We start from the raw sequence: 21,737 nt of genomic DNA on the forward strand, positions 1-21,737 counted from the left end.
TCTGGGGAGGGCACAGTACCGCGTATGTCACAGGACAAACAGGGCAGCAACACCACGGCACCCCGCTCCACGCTTAATGTGGACTTTAGTAACATCCGGGGAATTCACTCCAACTTAAACGCCGTCCACCACCACCTTGAGACGGCGCAGCCGGCCTTGTGTTTCCTTACGGAGACGCAGATGTCTCGACCTAGCGATACGTCATATTTAACGTACCCCGGGTACAAAATTGAGCATAATTTCATGCCTCATGCCGGGGTATGTGTGTACATTAGGGAGGATATCTGCTGTCGCCGTCTCGGCAATTTTGAGGGTAGGGGCCTGTCTACTCTCTGGCTCCGCGTAGATTTAGAGGATCACGTCCTCATCTATGCGTGTGTCTACAGGTCCCATAGTGGTAACGCAGAAACGGATCACCTCATGGGCTGCGTTCAAGCGGCATTTGATGACGTGCTTGCTCAGATCCCCTCCGCTGAAATCGTAGTCTTGGGTGATTTCAACGGGCACAATGCCGAATGGCTTGGATCACGTACCACAGACTACGCAGGGCGATCTGTGCATAATTTTGCATTGGCGTATGGTCTGTCCCAATTGGTTGAGTCGCCGACGCGGCTCCCGGATGTGGATAGCCACATGCCGTCCTTATTAGATCTTCTGCTGACTACACATCCCGATGGTTACCAGGTCTCTGTCGACGCCCCTCTCGGAACGTCCGACCATTGCCTCGTCAGGAGTGTAGTGCCTATCCGACGCCAACGTTGCAGACCACCAGCGACCCGCCGCGTTCGGCACTACAAGTCAGCAGATTGGGATAGGATGCGTTCCTTTTTTGCATCCTACCCTTGGGGCAGGGTTTGTTTCCCTTCGGATGATCCTAGTGCCTGCGCCGTTGCAGTAGCCGATGTGATACTGCAGGGCATGAATATTTTTATACCAAGCTCTGTAGTACCGATCGGTGGCAGATCACAGCCCTGGTTCGATGCGTCAGTTAAAGCAGCATCTGACTGCAAAAAACTGGCGTATCGAACTTGGGTTGCGGCGCTGGGCTCAAAGGATCCGAACTGCAAAGTTCTGAAGAGGAAATATAACCGTGCCGCCAGATTTTTTAAGCGGCAAATCGCCCGTGCGAAATCGAAGCACGTCGTCAAAATTGGCGAGCAGCTTTCCAGTTACCCGACCGGAACACGCAAGTTCTAGTCGTTGTCGAAAGGTGCTCTTGGTAACTTCAACCAGCCGTCCATGCCGCCGTTGCACATGAGGAATGACACCCTGGCCCATACGACAAAAGAGAAAGCTGATCTCCTGTGCACTCTTTTTGCCTCCAACTCGACTCTTGACGACAACGGAAAAACACCGCCGACTATCCCGCGGTGTCAGAGCTCCATGCCTGAAGTACAGTTCCGACAGAAAACTGTTAGGCAAGCTCTGTTTTTGTTGGACGTCAGGAAGTCGAGCGGGCCGGATGGCATTTCTCCAGTCGTGCTTAGAACGTGTGCCTCTGAGTTGACGCCGGTGCTAACGCGTTTATTCCGGCACTCTTATTCAAAAGGCGTAGTCCCTGATTCATGGAAGTCAGCCCTTGTCCATCCGATCCCAAAAAAAGGAGACAGTTCGGATCCGGCAAACTACAGGCCTATTGCTATTACCTCCCTACTCTCCAAAATCATGGAGAGCATAATTAACCGCCAGCTCTTGGTACACCTTGAAGGTCACCAGTTGATCAACGACCGGCAGTACGGCTTTCGCCATGGTCGGTCGACTGGCGATCTTCTGGTATACCTAACACATAGATGGGCGGCGGCTATTGAAAGCAAGGGGGCACGTGTATGGCACAAGGCGCTCCTCGCAAAACTTCCATCATTTGGGCTTCCCGAGAGCTTATGCAAGTGGACCTCCAGCTTCCTCACTGGGCGCAGCATACAGGTCGTTATTATTGCTCGAATCCCAAGCCCGTGAACGCTGGAGTGCCCCAAGGCTGTGTGCTATCTCCCACGCTGTTTCTTCTACATATCAATGATATGTTGGACACCGCCAACATGCATTGCTATGCAGACGACAGCACTGGTGATGCCGTATACACGGGCCATGCAGGTCTCTCTCGGGAAAACGTCGACCAGTGCCGGGAGAAACTTGTGTCTTCTATCGAGTCCTCTCTCGAGAAGGTCGCGGAATGGGCTAAGTTGAACCTTGTCCAATTTAACCCCCAGAAGACTCAAGTTTGCGCGTTTACCACTAAAAAAACCCCATTTGCCGTATCACCGCTCTTCGAGAACACTTCCCTTAAAGCCTCGCCTAGTATCGGAATACTGGGTCTCGAAATCTCGAGCAATTGCCAATTCCGTGGCCATCTGGAGGGCAAAGCCAAACTGGCTTCAAAGAAACTGGGCGTCATAAATAGAGCACGGCAATACTTCAAGCCGGCCCACATTCTAGCGCTGTACAAAGCGCAGGTCCGGCCACACATGGAGTATTGCTGTCATCTCTGGTCTGGCGCACCCCAGTATCAGCTCGATCCATTTGACCGCGTGCAACGCAGAGCAGCTCGAATTGTCGGGGACCCAGTACTCTGTGAACGGCTGGATCACTTGGCGTTGCGTAGAGACGTCGCTTCATTGTGTGTCTTCTACCGCATTTATCACGGGGAGTGTTCCGAAGAGCTGTTCAACCTGATTCCTGCCGCCGAATTTCACCTTCGCACGACACGCCACAAGTTACGATATCATGCCCACCATCTGGATGTGTGGCGGTCCTCCACAGTGCGGTTTTCAAGGAGCTTTCTTCCTCGTACCACGAAGCTGTGGAATGAGCTTCCTTGTGCGGTGTTTCCGGGACGATACGTCATGGGTACCTTCAAGAAAAGCGCGTACACCTTCCTTAAAGGCCGGCAACGCTCTTGTGATCCCTCTGGTGTTGCAGGAGAGTGTGGGCGGCGGTGATCACTTAACACCAGGTGACCCGTACGCTCGTTTGTCCTCCTATTCCATAAAATAAAAATAACATTAAATTTCGAACAAACAACTATGTAAATGTCTTTTAAGGTATCAACAATAATGGAGAACTAATTAGAAGCAACTGAAAAATACAGTTAAAACTCATATAATTTATAAGAATAAGTAATCAGTAATATTTTGTTTACGTAATACTGTTCAAAGACTAATGAATTGTGTTATAATTAATATTTAATTGCGTAGCCTTTATTGTTAATGACAGGTCTGCAACGACGTGGCATTGATTCATGCAATGTCAGACATTTTTAGATTGAGGATTGAGTTCCATGCTTCGACAAAAGCTTTGTAGAGTTCTTTTTGACTGGAGTTGGGTTTGTTTGAAACTTTCTTTTTAACGACGTACCACAGATTTTCAAAAGGGTTTAAACTTAGACTATTTAAAGGTAATTCTAAGACGGCAATACGCTGTTCCCTATTGAGATATTTCACACTGTTGGCCGTGTGTTTAGGGTCATGACCATGAAAGATCCAGGTTACAGGCAAATCGTCGTCAGAGTAGGGAATAATTATGTCCTCTAATATGTTTTGGTAATGAAATTGATCCATTGTACCATCAATATTTCGAGCAGGTGCAACTCCACATCGGGAAAAAAATCTCCATACTTTGATATTGCAGCCACTGTGCTTAACTATGCTCCTTGTATATTTATAATTGAAAGTATGGTATATTAGACGTCTAACATAGTGCTTTCCGTCTGATTTTACTATGTTTATTTTTGTAGCATCTGAGATGTCCAATTTACAAATTTTTTCCACAATAATAAACGCTTGTTTCGTGTTCTTTGGTAAGAAGCGGTATCTTTCGAGAAATCTTCCCAAACAATTTAGCTTCTACTAATCTTCGGCGTACTGGTTTTGACGACATGTTTCTAGGGTTATCAGGGGAAAAACTCTCATTCTTAATGTGGTTGGAGCTTTTAAATGGGTCTTGTTTAGCAACACGTACGATTAGCATACCTTCTCTGGTCGATGTTTTTCTCGGTCGAGTCATTCTTCGAACATTTTCAACAGTTCCGTGTTTTATTTAATGGTCAATATCATTAAAAACTTTCCTCACATAACTTTTCAAATGGTTTTCAGTTATTCTCCTGTACATCCACTTTTGATTGCAAATTAACAATTTTTTGTCTAGTCTAAGCGTCACAACTTTTATTTTTGCTTATTATTAACAAAACTTATTGTATACAAAATTCCAGTTCGATGTTCATTTGCCGCCAAATCGGTAGAAAAAGCCAAGAAAGAAGTTTCCTACTATCCTCAACTAAATTGTTTATAATTAGCCGTCGAAACGGTCAGTAACATCAAATACACCTAGAAAAGTTTTAACTCTTTTTGTGATTAAAGGTTACATATAATTTGGTTTTTTATAAATTTTTACGAATATTTTAATTCAGTGGCTTTATTCTTGCATGATTATTAATTATTGGATTTACATATTATTGTTCACGAATATTGCACGTTGATTTTATACTTCCAGAATTCATATGAAGTGTTTCTAACTATATGTCCACCACTGTATCTAAAGTTTTCTCACTTCGCCCTTTAGGTATTCACTATGCTTTTCGATATGCTTAGGTTCCATAGGTTTTCAAATTAATCGGACCTCTTGAAATAGGTAAAAACACGATCAAGTTTATTGTATCACTAGCCCAGATGTTGCACTATAACATAGCGTCGCCCTTTAAAAATGTTATTTATGATAAGACGCTCTTTGGGAGTAAAATCAAGTTTGCCAAATAATTTATGACGTAGCTTGTATATAGGTAAAGAAATAGATTCTAAGGTTTTTGAGGAAGCAGAGAACGAATTATGGATATTTTTTCAACAATACTACCCGGTTAACTTGTCTCTGGACCATTATTTTAGTGTGCCAAACAAGCATCATTAGGATAATATTATTACTATGAATAAATATAATATATTACATATGTTACTTGATTGCCAATGACAAGATTGTCAACCCTGCTAAGATTTCTTGCACTCACATAATAAAGTCCATTAGAAAGAGATAGGTATTATACACTACTCGCTTGTGTATACGACTGTCGCGCCTGCGCACGTCTCACTTAACGGTTTTATTCCGCGGACTTTTTCTTACGGTTTTACTATCACATTTTTTTCAGTTCGGTCCCGCAGCAAAATCCCTATCTCCTCCAAGCCTGAAGTAAGGAACTTCGTTCCAAAACGATTAATTATTTAATTATTATAGATTGATTCAAAGGTGTTGTGTTCTGATGCTGATGATAATTATTATAATGAAGAAATCTCAATGAAAGAAGCTGGGTTAAGTATATAAAGGGATTTATATTTCTACAATAATAGCGTCATAGAACAACAGAAACTACAGAACTATCAACAAGTCAAAACGTAACAATGAAAACTTCAAAGACAAAGCAGTGAACGGTAATGAAACTGCAAACTGTACTGACGCGACAGGACTAGCGCGAGGGGGTGAAAGGGCAACGGGAGGGAGCTTCACCTTCTAGGAAGGTGGAGAGATAATGTGGCCGTGAAGTATGGATATCATTCCTAAGGATGGCTGAGATCGAATCCTATTATTAATATTATAAATGTGAAAGTTTGTATGTTTGGATGTATGTTTGAACTTCTTTAACGCAAACACTACTGAATGGATTTTGATGAAACTTTGCAATAATATATCTTACACACAAGGAATAACATATAGGCTATAATTTATAAAAATATTGTATGAATTATCTATACATTTAAATAAAATTGGAGTGTCTGTTTGTAATATTGAAATAACCGTTTTTTAATAAATGTATATTATGAATTTATATACGGTACCATACACCAAAATAACATTTTTTACAATTTTTGTGTGTCTGTCTGTCTGTCTATTTGTTCCGGCTAATCCGGCGACTTTTATTGGCAGGTAGCTGATGTAATAAGGAGTAAATTAGGCTACGTTTATTTTAGAAAAATAAATGATTGTCCAAGAAACGGTCTAACTCTAAAAATAATTTATATGGCAAAACAACGTTTGCCGGGTCAGCTAGTTCAAAATAATTGTAATGACATTCTCATTATTGTACTATAAGTTTAATATAGATTTTTTTTCTAATTAGAAATTTGAACAAGGATTCAGATGTTCAGTTTGCCGGTCATGCTGTGATAATCCACAGATTTTTGATGTTATGTGCATCAGCTAATTCTTACATAGCCATACTGTATAGCTATGTAAAAAGTTGGAAGGATTATAACTATAATAATATTTAAAATGCTGCTTTTTATTAGAAGATTGAAATCATACACTACACTACACCACTTCCAGGCTTTCTCGTACAGACTTGACTATCAAAATTTATTTAACTACCGTAAAATTAACTCGCTAAGTACAATCTTAATATATATATATATATATATATATATATATATACTAGCTGACCCAGCAAACGTTGTATTGCCGATATTAAAATCGCGATACAAAAGTAACTGTTGATCGTAGATGGGTGAAAATTTGAAGTTGTATGTATTTTTTAATGCTGACTCATAATTAAACAAATTAAAAAAAAAATGTAAAAAAAAATTGGCGTGGACCACCCTTCACATGTAGGGAGATGAAAAATAGATGTCCGATTTTCAGACCTACCCAATATGCACTCAAAATTTCATGAGAATCGGTCAAGCCGTTGCGAAGGAGTTTAACTACAAACACTGCGACATGAGAATTTTATATATTAGATATATTTCTTTTGTGCGTTTGTTGTAACTGAACTTCTCCTAAACGGCTGGATCGAGTTTGATGATTTTTTTGTGTGTTCCAGTGAATTTGAGATTGGTTCAGATTCTCAACTCCGTCCATATATCTTAATATATATATTTCTTTTGTGTGTTGTAACTGAACTCCTCCTAAACGGCTGGACCAATTTTGATGAAACTTTCTGAGTGAAAAACTCGAGCGGGCCGTGTCGACGGATATTGCTCAAATCAGAAGCCCTTGAACGCTGGAGTTCTGCAAGGCTGTGTGCTATCTCCCGACTGTTTCTTCGGCATATCAATGATATGTTGGACACCTCCAACATGCATTGCTGTGCGGATGCATGCAGGTCTCTCTCGGGAAATCGTCGACCAGTGCCGGAAGAAACTTGTCTTCCATCTAGTTGTAGAGAGTTGCGTGAAGACGTCGCTCCATAGTCTTCATATGTCTTCTATCGCATTTATCACGGGCAGTTGTCCGAAGAGCGGTTCCACCTTCACATGATACAGCGCGGTCTTCAAGGAACTGTCTGTCATGAACAACCAAACTATGACGTACCTCCAAAAAAGGCGCGTACATTTTTTAGAAAGGTCAGTAATGCTCGTGTGATTCTTCTGGTATTGAAGCAGAAAGTGAGCGGTAGGTCTACACCAGCAGATGGTGTTCAAGAGGCCCTTAAGGCGAAGAGTAAGCAGAAATCATGTAAACAAGGTGTTTTCAGACAATTTTTTTGGTGAAAATATAGCATTTCGAGCTATGAACACTACTTAATCCTGTTACACTTAAGTCTAATATATACTTAAGTCTTATTTGAAAGTTTCTAATGCTTGCTGTTGGTTATAGTTTTCACTCCAGAGCCTTTTTGAACTACCACTTTTCCTTGCAGTTAAACAAGTTTTTTGGCATAGCATGACGCATTTTTTTAGTACAACTCTCAGAAAAGTTATTCTTATAGCTTTACTTTTTTGTGTAGGTATATTTATTCAGATTAGTAGTGAATAACGAGGATTGTATTCACTTTTCCATGCAAGAATTTTGAAAATATTGGCTTTGTTACGTAGATGGCGGGCCGGAAGCCGTGAACTCATATCACTCAAGGTCGCTGCCATTTAGTGTCGCCTTAAATGAACTCCTATCGCTCAAGGTCGCTGGCATTGAGTGTCGCCTTAACATTGGGTGACCTGTACGTTCACTTGTCCTCAATGTCAATGTCATAGTCAAAGTTCTTATTTGCATAAACATGTTAAATTTACATATTCCATAAACAAAAGAAAATAAGCGAAAAAATCGAGAGCAGAAAAAAGTCTTGTAAAAAGTATGTAAAGTCCTATAATAATAATAAATATAATATACTGGCTTAGGCCAATCACATGATCTAAATATGATGATAACACCAACTTTCATCAAGATCCTGAAAGCCGTTCTTGAGGACAGACAGGCATAGAGACAAAAATTTCAAAAGTCGTAGAATTGGTGTCCGTGAGGCATAAAGCGTTTATTTATCACAAAATTTAAAAAAAATTTAGTAACAGACAGAGGCTGGAGGATGCTAGAGAGTCCATAGATGAACGACAACTTATTATATAGGTACTTCTTACCATTTAAGTTATAAACCCAACTATCAAATCGCTAAAGATAAGCAAAATAACTAGAATGTGAAGATAAGATTACCTGCTCACTGGGTCATCGGAAATTTTCACAAATACCATTAATCTACCAGTGGGAGGCTCCTTTGCACAGGATGCCGGCTAGATTATGGGTACCACAACGGCGCCTATTTCTGCCGTGAAGCAGTTATGTGTAAGCATTACTGTGTTTCGGTCTGAAGGGCACCATAGCTAGTGAAATTAATGGGCAAACTTAACATCTTTTGTCTGAAGGTGACGAGCGCATTTTTGAGGTTTTTCAAGAATACGCAGCGGCACTGCGTTGTAATGGGCAGGGCGTATCAATTACCATCAGCTGAACGTCCTGATCGTCGATTTTCATAAAAATATAATAGCTTGTAGTTACATGTAAATAGTTCATTTTTAAATATTTACATATTATGTACATACATTTGAGATATCTCAAATCTTTACTATCGGGCTCAGAGTTCTGATGTGATAAAACAAATCAGACGGAGTTCGCTGCGAATAGATGAACAATATTTTCATGCGAGATGACTGAAATAGAACCCAAATAAACAATAACAGTCCAGTCGGCCGGTACACGGCTATCGACGCGACGTCTCGATCACTTCATGTGCAAAGAGTTTCAACAGACAGCCACATTCTTATTGCTCGATGCGTGGTATCTGTATGACTTACAAAAAAAAACAATATTTCCGTATACGCGCGTTCCACACAACCAGAAGTCAGAACCTAGCGCGCCGTAAAAAAAAAAGTAGGTTATTCGAACCCCTCCATTTTTCTTACTTAAACAAGCTTACAAAAAATGAGCGATTCAAGTTTTGACAGCACACCACCAGATATTTTAAACGCTGCAAAAGAGCATAATATTCAAGTGAATTTTAATAATTGCACTATACAAAATGTAAATTACTACTTAAATAAATATTTTTTTCATTAATACTTAGTTTATTTGTATATAATCAATAATTGATGATATTTGGTTACTACTAGGACTGGCTGTTTTAATGTTAGCAGTAAGCTGTTTCAGAATCTTTTAGAAGATTCATATTATGGGTGTAGATAAAGTCTTGTATGCAACTGTTGATAATTAGGTATTAAAACACTCATGTGATACTATTATCACACTCGGCTTCGCCTCGTATGATAAACCCACATTCGTGTGTTAATGCCCCTTATTACACAACAGTTGCATAAATAACTAAAAACACATTTTGTTTGTGAGGAAAATAATTAGCAAAGATAAACAGAATGTTCAAGGATTTTTATATTGAACTTTAATCGCACGACGTCACGAACTAAACCCACAGTGAACACTTGAACAGTCCACACGGCTACCGCGACAGGGCAAGTCGCCAGTTGGCTACCGATCGTGATACATTGTAGCTTCTGTATTTAATTTTCCTCAAGATTTCCACGCAATACAGTATACGTAGTTACTTCGCTATTTATTAGTTTCAATCGTATATAGTGTTTGTAAGAAAGGCGCAGTCGCTGTTAAGTGAATTTATTATAAATAATTAAATATTTCAAATAAGATATAAGTTGGAATGTTAAATTGATTGTTAATTACTCAAAGGTAAGTTTTCCTAATGATTACAATAAAAGTGTATAGTAATAGTTTTCTTTTAATAATAATATGTTCAATGTTGATAAGTTTTTTTTTTATTTACAATAAAGAAACGGGGCTAAGAACTCACCTTTTATGTAGAGTCATTATTATTTTTATTTGTTCTCTTATAATGACTTTGGGACATATTGACATTGTATAGTTGCTTAACATATGCTGTCGGAACGCGTTGTGAAATTTTACTCAACATAGATAAATATATTTATTTTAAGAAGTGTACAGCACATATTCAAAACACTTAGATAAATAAAGGTCATTTTCCCTTATCTATCAATGTGTTTCTAATTATCAAATCGACCAAAGGTTCAGTGCTCGGTAATATGCACGCGACTTAACATCTGTGTATTTATTTTGCTCACCGTTCAAGTCCTGTTATCAATTTGGCTGTATAATATATAATATATTGCGTAATGTAAGATTCTGATATATGTAGCTTACATTTATTTATGTAGGTACTATAAATATATATTATAATATTACCTTCTCATTTCTGAGCAATTTAACACAAGGTCACGCAAACACGATTCACGATTTTTTGCAATTAATTGCGTTGACAATTATGTGATAATATTATTATGACAGGTAAGTGGTAAGTGACTACTGTAAAGATTACATTTAACATCGGAGATGAAGTCTATTAGAAAGTGTTGATTCATTATTATAACACTAGAAGTAAGGGATTGCTTGTAACTTATTCTAGTAGGCATCATAAGATACATAATACCTTTAAGGGTAAATGTTTGCACTTCTATAATAAAGTCCCAGCCCCTGTTCAGGCATTATCTATAAATAAATCTAAATGTTTTATAAAAAAATGGCTCTGTCGTAAATCCTATTAATCCACTGCTGAATATCTAAATGATCGGACAGCCTGGGACTAGATTGTGATTATTTTATAGCGATAGAAATGACTGTACAATATTGTATATTTTTATTGAAAAGAGCGCAAGAAAAGAATGCTAGGAGAGTTTCTTGCGCCGCTTCTTCTCTCTCAGAGTGCCATTAGTTTCCGAAGCGGTAATAGTATCTAGTAGTTATTAGAAATGACATCATAAAGAATTCTAAAGGAATCAATTTTGAGAAAATAAATGCCTCTTATGCCTCTTATCATTTATTTTGTTTTTTTTCCATGGATTCTAGCAAATTATCTCGTTCCAACACGCGTTCAGAAAAATTGCATAAAAATATATTTCCAAAGTGGTTTAGTGGGATGAAACGATGACTTACGAGGGTGTAGTTTGTACGCACAAGACGAAGTCGAGTGCCTTTAAAACAGATGAATATTTTTGCCCGATTAGCGATTTGTGCTAACCTACGAGATAAAAGAACAAAATGTTTAAATAAATGGCAAATGTATATAATATAAAGTTATCTATTAGATATAAAATTGATAGCTCAAAACCTTTTTGAGAAATTTTTTGAAGCCGTTTTAAAAAACATTTCAAATTCAAATGTTTTTATTCAAAATAGGCCAGTCATCAGACCTGAGAAAAACGGGCACAAGAAACTCAGCCGGCTCCTTTTTTTCATAAAATATCGTAACTGTAATGTAATATCATGTAATGTAATATCAATAAAACTTATTACCTAACAACCTGAGGGCGGTCGCTCTATTCCCAATCTGTGGTATCATTAAGACTGATACATAGTTTTTATGTAAATAGCAACTGTCCAGTCAGTAAGTACTGCTCTCTAACTTAATATTCAAAATACAAATAGAAAACAACCCCGAAAACACGTTACAAATAGATTATACAGCCGCATATTGTGAGTAGGGCTTCCAATCCCGCAATAGCGAGATGTCGGTATTGCGGGATCCCGCGCCATTTTCCAATCCCGGGAGATGCGGGATTACGGGCGCGGGATCCGCGGGAAATGCGGGGCTGAAAAAAGCGTGCATGCGATGCAAAATAGGATAATCTGCGTGAAATATTATTCTTAATAACTCAAGTTTTTAACCGTTTCGTATTTTCGTGAAGTTTATTGATACATCCTTTTAAGGGTATGTACATGAATGAGAGATTCATTCACGGAAGCAGAAAGGGCATTTTCTGCAGCAAGCTACATTGCGTCTAAAATACGCAGTAGTTTTAGGACATGTTGTGTTTCCTTCGCAAACATTTTCAGTTAAGATTAAAAGCTGACAAACTTAATAATTAAGTAATAATTAATCAGTTTAAAATGTGTTTTTTTTTGGTTGATTTTTAATTTTGCTTTGTGTATTTTTTTAAACGATTTGTTTTGTTTTGCTTTTTATTCAGAATTTCTTATTGTTTTGTTATTCATTGTTTTAAAATGTGCATATTTTCAATATCCCGCAAATACCGAGATCCCGCGGGATTGAAAATTTGTAGTCCCGCAAATGCCGAGATTGAATACAGGCCGCGGGATTGGAAGCCCTAATTGTGAGTGACATACTTTCGTCCCAGTTGTTTCCTTCGAGAAGGTGTCTCATTCATTACCAATTTGTTCTTTAATTGTTTTATGTAAAATTGATGGCAGCAATTAGTTTGATTAAATTATTCTGATATTGCCATTTTGTCTGTGCTTCCCCGGGGCATAAAAATAGTAGGGAAATCCCAGGTCCAAGGATAACGTAATTGTTGACGCCGGCTAGATTATGATAAATGATATGATATATATTTTAGTATATGGATCTTTAGAGACACTTTTACACCTCATTTACATTACTAGATGAAATTCCTTCCTATGACTAACCTTGAGAAAGAAAATCTGAAAAAACTCAAGGATCTAAGTTTCTTAGGTACATAAGTTAATTATAAAAATAATAATATAATGATAAATATCATAATTACACAATAAAAATTTAATAATTATTACATAGAGTATACCATGTCAATCATCATTAATATAATCTAAGACTCTAGACTTTATGGGAACCACAACGTCACCTATTTCTGCCGTGAAGCAGTAATGAGTAAGTGTTATTGTTTCGGTCTGAAGGGCGCCGTAGACAGTGAAAATACTGGGCAAATGGTAGTTTTTGACGTTCAATAAGTGATTTTAAATCCTATTTTGAATAAAAATATTTGAAATTATGAAATGAGATTTTATCTGTCTGAAGGTGACGAGCGCAATTGTAGAGCCGCTCAGAATTTATGGGGTTTTCAAGAATCCTGAGCGGCACCGCATTGTAATGGGCAGGGCGTATAAACTACCATCAACCGAACGTCCTGCTCGTCTCGTACCATTTCTTAAAATATATATAATAATTATTTTTTATTTATATCGCAATCTACAGGTATAATATACGTGCACTTATTCTGTTTAACATGTTATTAAATAATAACATTAAATAAACTGTTCTTAACGTCCGTGTGTCTGTGTTTAATTGGTCAAAATTAACGTATAGATATTTTTTTTATTATCTAAAGTAAGACACTGCGAACATTCTCAATTAATATGAGTGTTCAATTAGTTGTCGTCTAATTATAATTTATAAAGGCATAAAAAAGGTACTTATTTTCTCAAAATTTATTCCTTTAGAATTCTTTTAGGTGTCGTTTCTAATACACTAGATACTACGAAACAAGTAAGATACTACTGTGAATTTTTTTTGCATGTGTATCTATACATACCTCTTTAGTATTTTATAGTATTTGTTACCTCGCCTTATAAAATTGTGGAAAATGAGAATAAGAGGCGTGCTCTTTTGGATTTGCCAATTTTTTTCATATCTTATTAAGTACCGATAGCAAATAAAGTGTATCATTTAGACACCTGCAATATCTATATATCAGATTTAACAGTGGGAGGCTCCTTTGCACAGGATGCCGGCTAGATTATGGGTACCACAACGGCGCCTATTTGTGCCGTGAAGCAGTAATGTGTAAACATTACTGTGTTTTGGTCCGAAGGGCATCGTAGCTAGTGAAATTACTGGGCAAACGAGACTTAACATCTTATGTCTCAAGGTGACGAGCGCAATTGTATTGCCGCTCAAAATTTTTGGGCTTTCCAAGAATCCTGAGCGGCATTGCATTGTAATGGGCAGGGCGTATCAATGACCATCATCTGAACGTCCTGCTCGTCTCGTCCCGTATTTTCGTAAAAAAAAATCAATATGTTTGAGTTTGTTTCTTAATTTCGGTTACAGTAAATAGCAGGGGACAGCTATCTCTTTTAACTTTCGAGCCTAGATCTTGTGTACAAACGATAACAGTAAAAACAGAATTTAAAAATCATTGCATGTTATATGAGTTTCATTGTTATACTTTCACGACCTAACAGTCAATCAGGATTCATGACGTGTATAGTTTTTTTTTTATAATCGATTATGTAATAACCAGTTCGGTAGTGTCTCTAACATACTTTGTCATTACTCATGTCTGCATTGCTCTGGGAGATATTACATTAATTTTCCTGGATAATATATAAAGCGGTTTCTTCGGTGTTAAACGTTTAGCTGTTTCCTACACTGCTATTCCAAGAAATCGCCAACTAAGCGCATTATTGAAATCACTTCTTGACGGCTTATATTAAGCTTATATTTAAAAAAAAAATTATGCATCTTGAGAACATGACAAGAAAATTAATTTTTTATTTACATTTCTATTTTTTATAATATTATTATATTTAAAGAATTTGATTGATTGATTGATTTATAGAAATTGCGACAAAAAATCACCAAAATACCTTTAACTTTTACAGTTGGAGCCATACTAATCATTCAATCTAGATAAAAAATTTACGAAACTTTATTAATTGTACAATAATACAATTTAACATCTAATATATAAAATTCTCGTGTCACGGTGTGCGTGTGCGGGACCGAACTCCTCCGAAACGGCTTGACCGATTCTCATGAAATTTTGAGTGCATATTGGGTAGATCTGAGAATCGGACAACATCTATTTTTCATCCCCCTAATTGTAAAGGGTGGTCCACACTATTTTGTTTTTTATTTTTTTTTTAAATTTGTTTGATTATGAGTCAGCATTAAAAAATACATACAACTTCAAATTTTCACCCATCTACGATCAACAGTTACTTTTGTATCGCGATTTTAATATCGGCAATACAACGTTTGCTGAGTCAGCTAGTCTAATACGAGTATATAAAATTCTCGTGTCATGGTGTAAAACTTTGAACTCCTCCGAAACGGCTTGACCGATTCTCATGAAATTTTGATTGCATATTGGGTAGGTCTGAGAATCGGACAACATCTATTTTTCATCCCCCTAAATGTTAAGGGTGGTCCACATGATTTTTTTTTTTTAAATTGACATTTCTTTTAAATTTCTTTGATTATGCTGACTCAAGCATTAAAAAATACATACAACTTCAAATTTTCACCAATCTACGATCAACAGTTACTTTTGTATCGCGATTTTAATATCGGCAATACAACGTTTGCTGGGTCAGCTAATAATACTATAGTTTTGTAAAGAAAATTGTATTATGTTTGTAATTAATTGAAAATGTTTCTAATTCTGTATTAAAACTATAGCGATCCAAGGCTCGGTCCCCAGCCTTTACAATCAAGTTCACGTACTATTTGGACCGGCTGGTTCAGTTTTTTTTATTTTTTTATGGAATAGGAGGACAAACGAGCGTACGGGTCACCTGGTGTTAAGTGATCACCGCCGCCCACATTATCTTGCAACATCAGAGGAATCACAAGAGCGTTGCCGGCCTTTAAGGAAGGTGTACACGCTTTTTTTGAAGGTACCCATGTCGTTTCTGTCATAAACAGAGCACGTCACACCATTTTTACACGCTTTTTATCAGCTTCACCTGTATGTATATTTGCTTGTAGCCAACTCATTTGGGCTCGATTTTGATCCACTTTAAACTGCCAAATTTCGTTCAAACTTCGTAGATTGATATAAGTTTTTCATCTATCTTTGTTATCGACGACAGTCAGCAGGAATTGATGTTGATTTTAATTTTCAACCAAAGCGTGTTTTTTTAGTGTTTTCAAACTACTTTTTAATATCACAAAAATATTCATAATGCGATTCCACATTTAATTATAATATTGATGTCATTTTCAATTGTTATTATATTTATGGCCAGAATATGTATAATAGTAAATTACATTTTGATTTCAATAATTTGTTACGCTTCAAATAACAAAATTATTTCCTTCCTCATATCATTATAGGCCAAATGTTTCAGCGTTAAATGTTCTAGTGTGACTAGTATTAAGCTAAAAGCACACAGCTTATGGTAATTGATACGCCCTACCCATTACAATGCCGTGCCACTCAGGATTATTGAAAACCCAAAAATTTTGAGCGACACATTGAGACATAAGATGTTAAGTCTCATTTGCCCAGTAATTTCACTAGCTACGGAACCCTTCAGACGGAAACACAGTAATGTTTACATATTACTGCTTCACGGCAGAAATAGGCGCCGTTGTGGTACTCATAACCTAGCCGTCTTCATGTGAAAAGGAGCCTCCCACTGGTGATCTAGACATTGGTATATTTATTATTATCAGAGTTATCGCTTTCTCCGACAGAGCGCTCGTATTTATCCAAAACTTCGGTCGGAGTCGTAACAAGCATGCCTGGAAACCGGTTTTAAATTTAATTATTAACTACACACTAAATACTTGGTTTGGTATGTAGAGTGTAAACGTTAAGGGCGTTCTTGCATAACTCTGATTATTGTTAATTCCGGAAGAGTTGAGAGGAGACGAGTGCAGCTAAGACATGGTGAACCTTTCGCTAGTTCGTGCGGTTCAGGGTTGAGGGCGCCGCTAACTAAATGTTCTGTCAAATGACCGGCGAAGACGGTAGGTGGAAAAACCCGATCCACTAAATCAGTCATCAATTATTATTCCCATATCAGCCGGAAGATGTCCACTTCTGGACAAAGGCCTCCTCCAAAGATCGCCATGACGGTCAATCCTGCGCTGCCCTCATCAAACATCATCAGATCGTCCGAGTCGGTCCATCTTGGGGGGGCTACCAACACTACGTCTTTCAGTACGTGGTCGCCATTCGAGGACTTTACTGCCCCAATGGCCATGTGTCCGTCGAGCTATGTGCGCTGCCCACTGCAAATTTAGTTTCGCAACTATATGGCCTTGTCGCTGACTTAGGTTCTCCTAGGGATCTCCTCATTTCTGATTCGATCTCGCAGAGAAATTCCGAGCATAGCCCTCTCCATTGCCCTCTGAGGGACAATGAGCTTTTCATAAGGTCCATAATTAGCGACCACGTCTGCGTACCGTATATCATCAGTTAGAACACGTTCTGGTTAAAAACCTTCGTCTTCAGACACTGTTGGAGAAGATTATACAGAGCTACCCGACCGCTGCCCATCCAATTATTTTCGCCCTCGCATAATGAGTCAGATTGACGCAGACGATGTAGAAATAAAAAGCAATCAGGATCAAGATAATAGTTACTATGTGATATTCAATAAACACTTCTGAGTCACTGTTCTAAGTTTTTACGCATTTTGCTATCGGTTATAACCGATAATAATCGGCTGTTATCACATCAGCAAGTATTTTGATCAACCGGATGAACCATCGAAATATTTAAGCATAGTCACGAATGGTCTTTTTAATTTGAAACCTGGGCTACTACTGGAATACGACGGAAAATTAGATGTTGTTCCTCGTTCGTATTGTTCCACAACAAAAAAATATGATTTAGAGAAATAAAAAAATATGTTAAAGGACCTTACTTTATTTTATTTTAAAAACGAAATAACTCATTTGTGGTGTAAGTGTGCACACACGTGTTTACGCTTTCCAGAAGGGGTAGTCTGTCAAGTCGATATTAGCACGCCGATTTTTTATCGTACTGAGGGCAGCTAGAGCATGTATCATAAATATCCTCACGACCGAGCCTTACTCGGATTTTTAAGAATGTACAAAACTTGAACAAAAAAATAATAATACGACATTGGATTCGAGCCGGGGTCTTCTGCTTTCTGGATCACCCAATGTCCCAACTGAGCTAAAAAAGTCAATAGTGACGAAATTTACTTTTGTATTCTAATGTTATTGTATCTGTTTCTCATTAAAACACGGATAAAAGTACATTTTATTAAATTGAAACCTAGCTAGATCGATTTATCGCCCCCGAAATCCACTGTATACTGAATTTTATGAAAATCGTTGGAGCTGTTTCCGAGATTCTGATTATATATTATATATACAAGAATTGCTCGTTTAAAGATATATATAGATATCTGCATATAAAACTACTCGGGTACCATATATTCCAATAAAAACACATCGATATTGACTTTTCCTTAAGAGTTTTAACTTCTTCGTCTATTTTGAAACTGGCTTGCATGATCACTACGTAAAACATAACATTTAATTAATTATTTAATAAAAACCAGATGACTAGGAAAACGTTTATTTAATATTTTAGTTAAAGAGCAACAAATTATCCCTGACATTTTAGTCTGTTTACGTTAACTTAACTAACTTAATGGTCACATTATTTCGCATAGAAATTGAAAGTTGGTGCTAATTTCGGGACAACTCCCGATCGCGTCGATGAGGATGATCGTTAATAATTTTTACCTGGAGACGAACTTCATCTAGCACATTTAAAAATATGTCCTATGAAGATACAGAAAAATTACTAAGAGTGTTAAAATAAACATTATCTATATTATATTTGTCTTAGTTCATAGTCATTGCATTGAGGACATTGTTTACTTATATACTTAACCTGTAGATTTATTTAGACCACTTTACTTTATTAAGTTTCTCTGTTAAGGTTTACCTAGTTCAGGTAGTGTTAACTAGCTTTTAAGTAAGACTTGTATTGAAAATTTATTGAATTAGGCGTTACTTCGCGGAAATCCATAATTATACAAATGATTTAAGTTTTCTTTAGTGTTAATTCCGCCAATATTTGTTTTTAAAACAATTCGACACGTGTTTCGCCTCTACACGAGGCATCCTCAGGACGTGTTGTCTCGCCAAAATCTGGCACGAGACGAAAACTTAAATCATTTATATAAGACTTGTATTATTATTCTTATTTTGAAATTAAATAATCTATATATATATATATATATATATATATATATATATATATATATATATAAATGAATTGCTGTTCGTTAGTCTCGCTAAAACGCGAAAACGGCGGGACCGATTTGGCTAATTTTGGTCTTGAATTATTTGTGGAAGTCCAGGGAAGGTTTAAAAGGTGAATAAATAGGAAAATGGTGCTAAATTAAATAAAAACAACAAATTTGTTTTTCCTTTGATGTTCCTTACATAATTTCTATGAGAGAATTTATTATATATGCACGGTTTGACAGTTCTGCTGTAAAACAATTATTTCATTACACAGGGAGCATATTTTACGAAATAATTCTTGATGTTATAAAATATTATTGATAAATTCATAAAAAAAAACAGTATTTTATTTATTATATACAGAACAACGTCTGTCGGGTCAACTAGTCTCTTAATAAATAAATTGATAATATGAATTCAACAACCTTACCCTTGAATATATAATATCTTGAACTTTATTAAATTATTATTTGGGGCTTCAAATCATTAATTGTGATATAATTATTATAATATTCGTAGAAAGGACACGACAAAGGCAGTTATTTGTTTCTTGATAAGTAATGTGCACGGATTAAGTCGGATTTACAGTCAATTTGATAATATTATAATCCGAGTTTAAGTAGTGAGAAATTTTAATGCATTTAAACCTTGATTAGAGCACACACAGTATTAATCGTCTTAAATTTAAATTTACATTATTATATTAAAAAACTTCAATCATTATTGGATGTGGCGACATTTATGTTGTCGCCACAGAACCGGGCCAAGAGAACCGGATCAAAAACCGGCAACACAATGAATATCAATCGAAATTCTTGTGTAGAACAAACATACAAGTATAAAAGGTATACCTAGACTTACAATAATTTCTATTGCAAATAACGTGTATTACTATTACAGTGTGATAGTATAATACATAAATATAAAACAATTTAAAATATAAAAAGCTTATACGAAATGGTCTCCTTTGGCTTCAATATAGTCCTTTAAACGTTGAGACCATCAATAGAGGCATGCACTCTTTTCATGGGAAAATTCTTCACTGCCAATCGTACGTATTGTTCTACTAGCTCGGACTAAAAATTATCATGGCGTTTAGAGCAAGCCGTACTCTCTAGAACTGACCACAAATCATAATCCAGCGGATAAAGCACGGTACTAGACGATGGCCAGTCTTCAGCTCTGATAAAGTCCAAATCGTTCGTTTGCAACCAAGACTGCGTAGACCGAGCTTTATGACCCGGCGCCGAATCTTGCTCAAAGGACCATTCTTGGTTTTTAAACATGGTGGTTTTAAGGGGCTTCACTACCTTCTCAAGAATGGTATCTTGATACACTTGTGCCTATGTTTTGATACCTTTTCCACAAAAGTATGGCTCAGCACCAAACCATCACTGAAGTCAGACAGTGCCAACGTTGCACTCTGTCGACTAATTGGGAAGGACTCAATTGTAAAAAAAATCTCATCCGTAAACAAAATTTTTCTGTGACCTCCCTTTGCGTACCGCTTCAGTAGTTGATTCGATTTTACCACCCTATTCTTTTTAAATTATCAGTTAAGAAATGACAAGTATGTCTCTTATAGGCTGCATGTCTGGTCAGTGAATGGTTCTAGGTGCTATCTTCATCACCCCAGATAAAATCTTTTGCTTTCAAACAGGATTTCTTCGAATTCTTTCCCTTACTGCTTTGACCACCTTTTTCGTACGAACACTACGTGGACAGCCAGGTCTGTTTTTCTGTCACAAACAGAGGAGGTCTCATTGTACCTTTTAATAGCTTGGTACATAAACATTTTGCTAATACCAAGCGTATGGAGAGTATTAAAAATTGAATTTGGCTCTATACCTGCTTTGTGTAATGCATGTGTGATTCTCTTTATCACCCCACTCCATTTTAACATCGCAAAATATAGTACAATGTATTGGCGCCAAAATGAAAAAAACTCAATGAACAATCATATAAAAATGACAGATTCCAAATTCGAATGTAATATTTTGTTTATTTTTAATTATAATAGTATTTATGGCCAGACTAAGTATTATATCCGGCTTTGTAATTTCTGCCGGTGTTACTTTCCAATATTGACCTTGGTCGACATTATCATTTAATTAAATATGTTGATAATTATTGTACGATATGTTTACATCACATGGACTTACCTAGTTTATACCTTCATTCTTTGTTGGGCGATGTATATGCTTCTACAATATGATCCCAGAAAATGTACAAAACAAATGTGTTACGAAATTTAAAAGAATTGTTAAAAAACGTTTGTGTGAGAAAGATTAATATAGCATAAACGATTTTCTTAATGACACCACGGACTGGGAATAAAGCGAACACCCTCAGGCTCTTTAATTATAAATGTTTATTGTACGATATTACATTGTAAGCCATATTTTATATTAAAAAAAAAGCCCGCTGAGTTTCTTGCGCCCATTCTTCTCAGGTCTGAGGCAGTCTCTTTTGAATGGGTGGTAGATTTTGACGTTCAATAAGTTTTTTTTAAATCCTATTTTGAATAAAAATATTTGAATTTGAATTTGATTTCATTTCTCTTAGTTTCTCGCTAGTTTCATTTTCGTTTCGTTCGTTCGTATATCGGGTATAAGCTACTATAGTCTGCAGAATTATCTGTCAAACTTAGTCGAGTGTAACCTTAGCGTATTTTTTGATATCATGTCTATGGTCATTTAACAGCTCAAATTACGCT

At 36.9% G+C, this 21,737-nt stretch overlaps 1 protein-coding gene across 2 annotated transcripts in view; it reads left to right on the top strand.

The window, feature by feature from the left end:
* The first annotated feature begins 9,591 nt into the window (after positions 1-9,591).
* LOC126976763 (long-chain-fatty-acid--CoA ligase ACSBG2-like) overlaps positions 9,592-21,737 on the top strand; it is a 48,230-nt gene continuing 36,084 nt past the window's right edge. Inside the window, exon 1 of one of the 2 annotated variants that reach the window (XM_050825329.1) lies at positions 9,592-9,939. The gene's annotated coding sequence lies outside the window, so the exon portion shown is untranslated. The remainder of the gene's footprint in view (positions 9,940-21,737) is intronic. The other variant, XM_050825330.1, reaches the window with a different exon arrangement.

The sequence above is a fragment of the Leptidea sinapis genome, chromosome 42 (genome assembly GCF_905404315.1).
Source record: "Leptidea sinapis chromosome 42, ilLepSina1.1, whole genome shotgun sequence".
NCBI lineage: Eukaryota > Metazoa > Arthropoda > Insecta > Lepidoptera > Pieridae > Leptidea > Leptidea sinapis.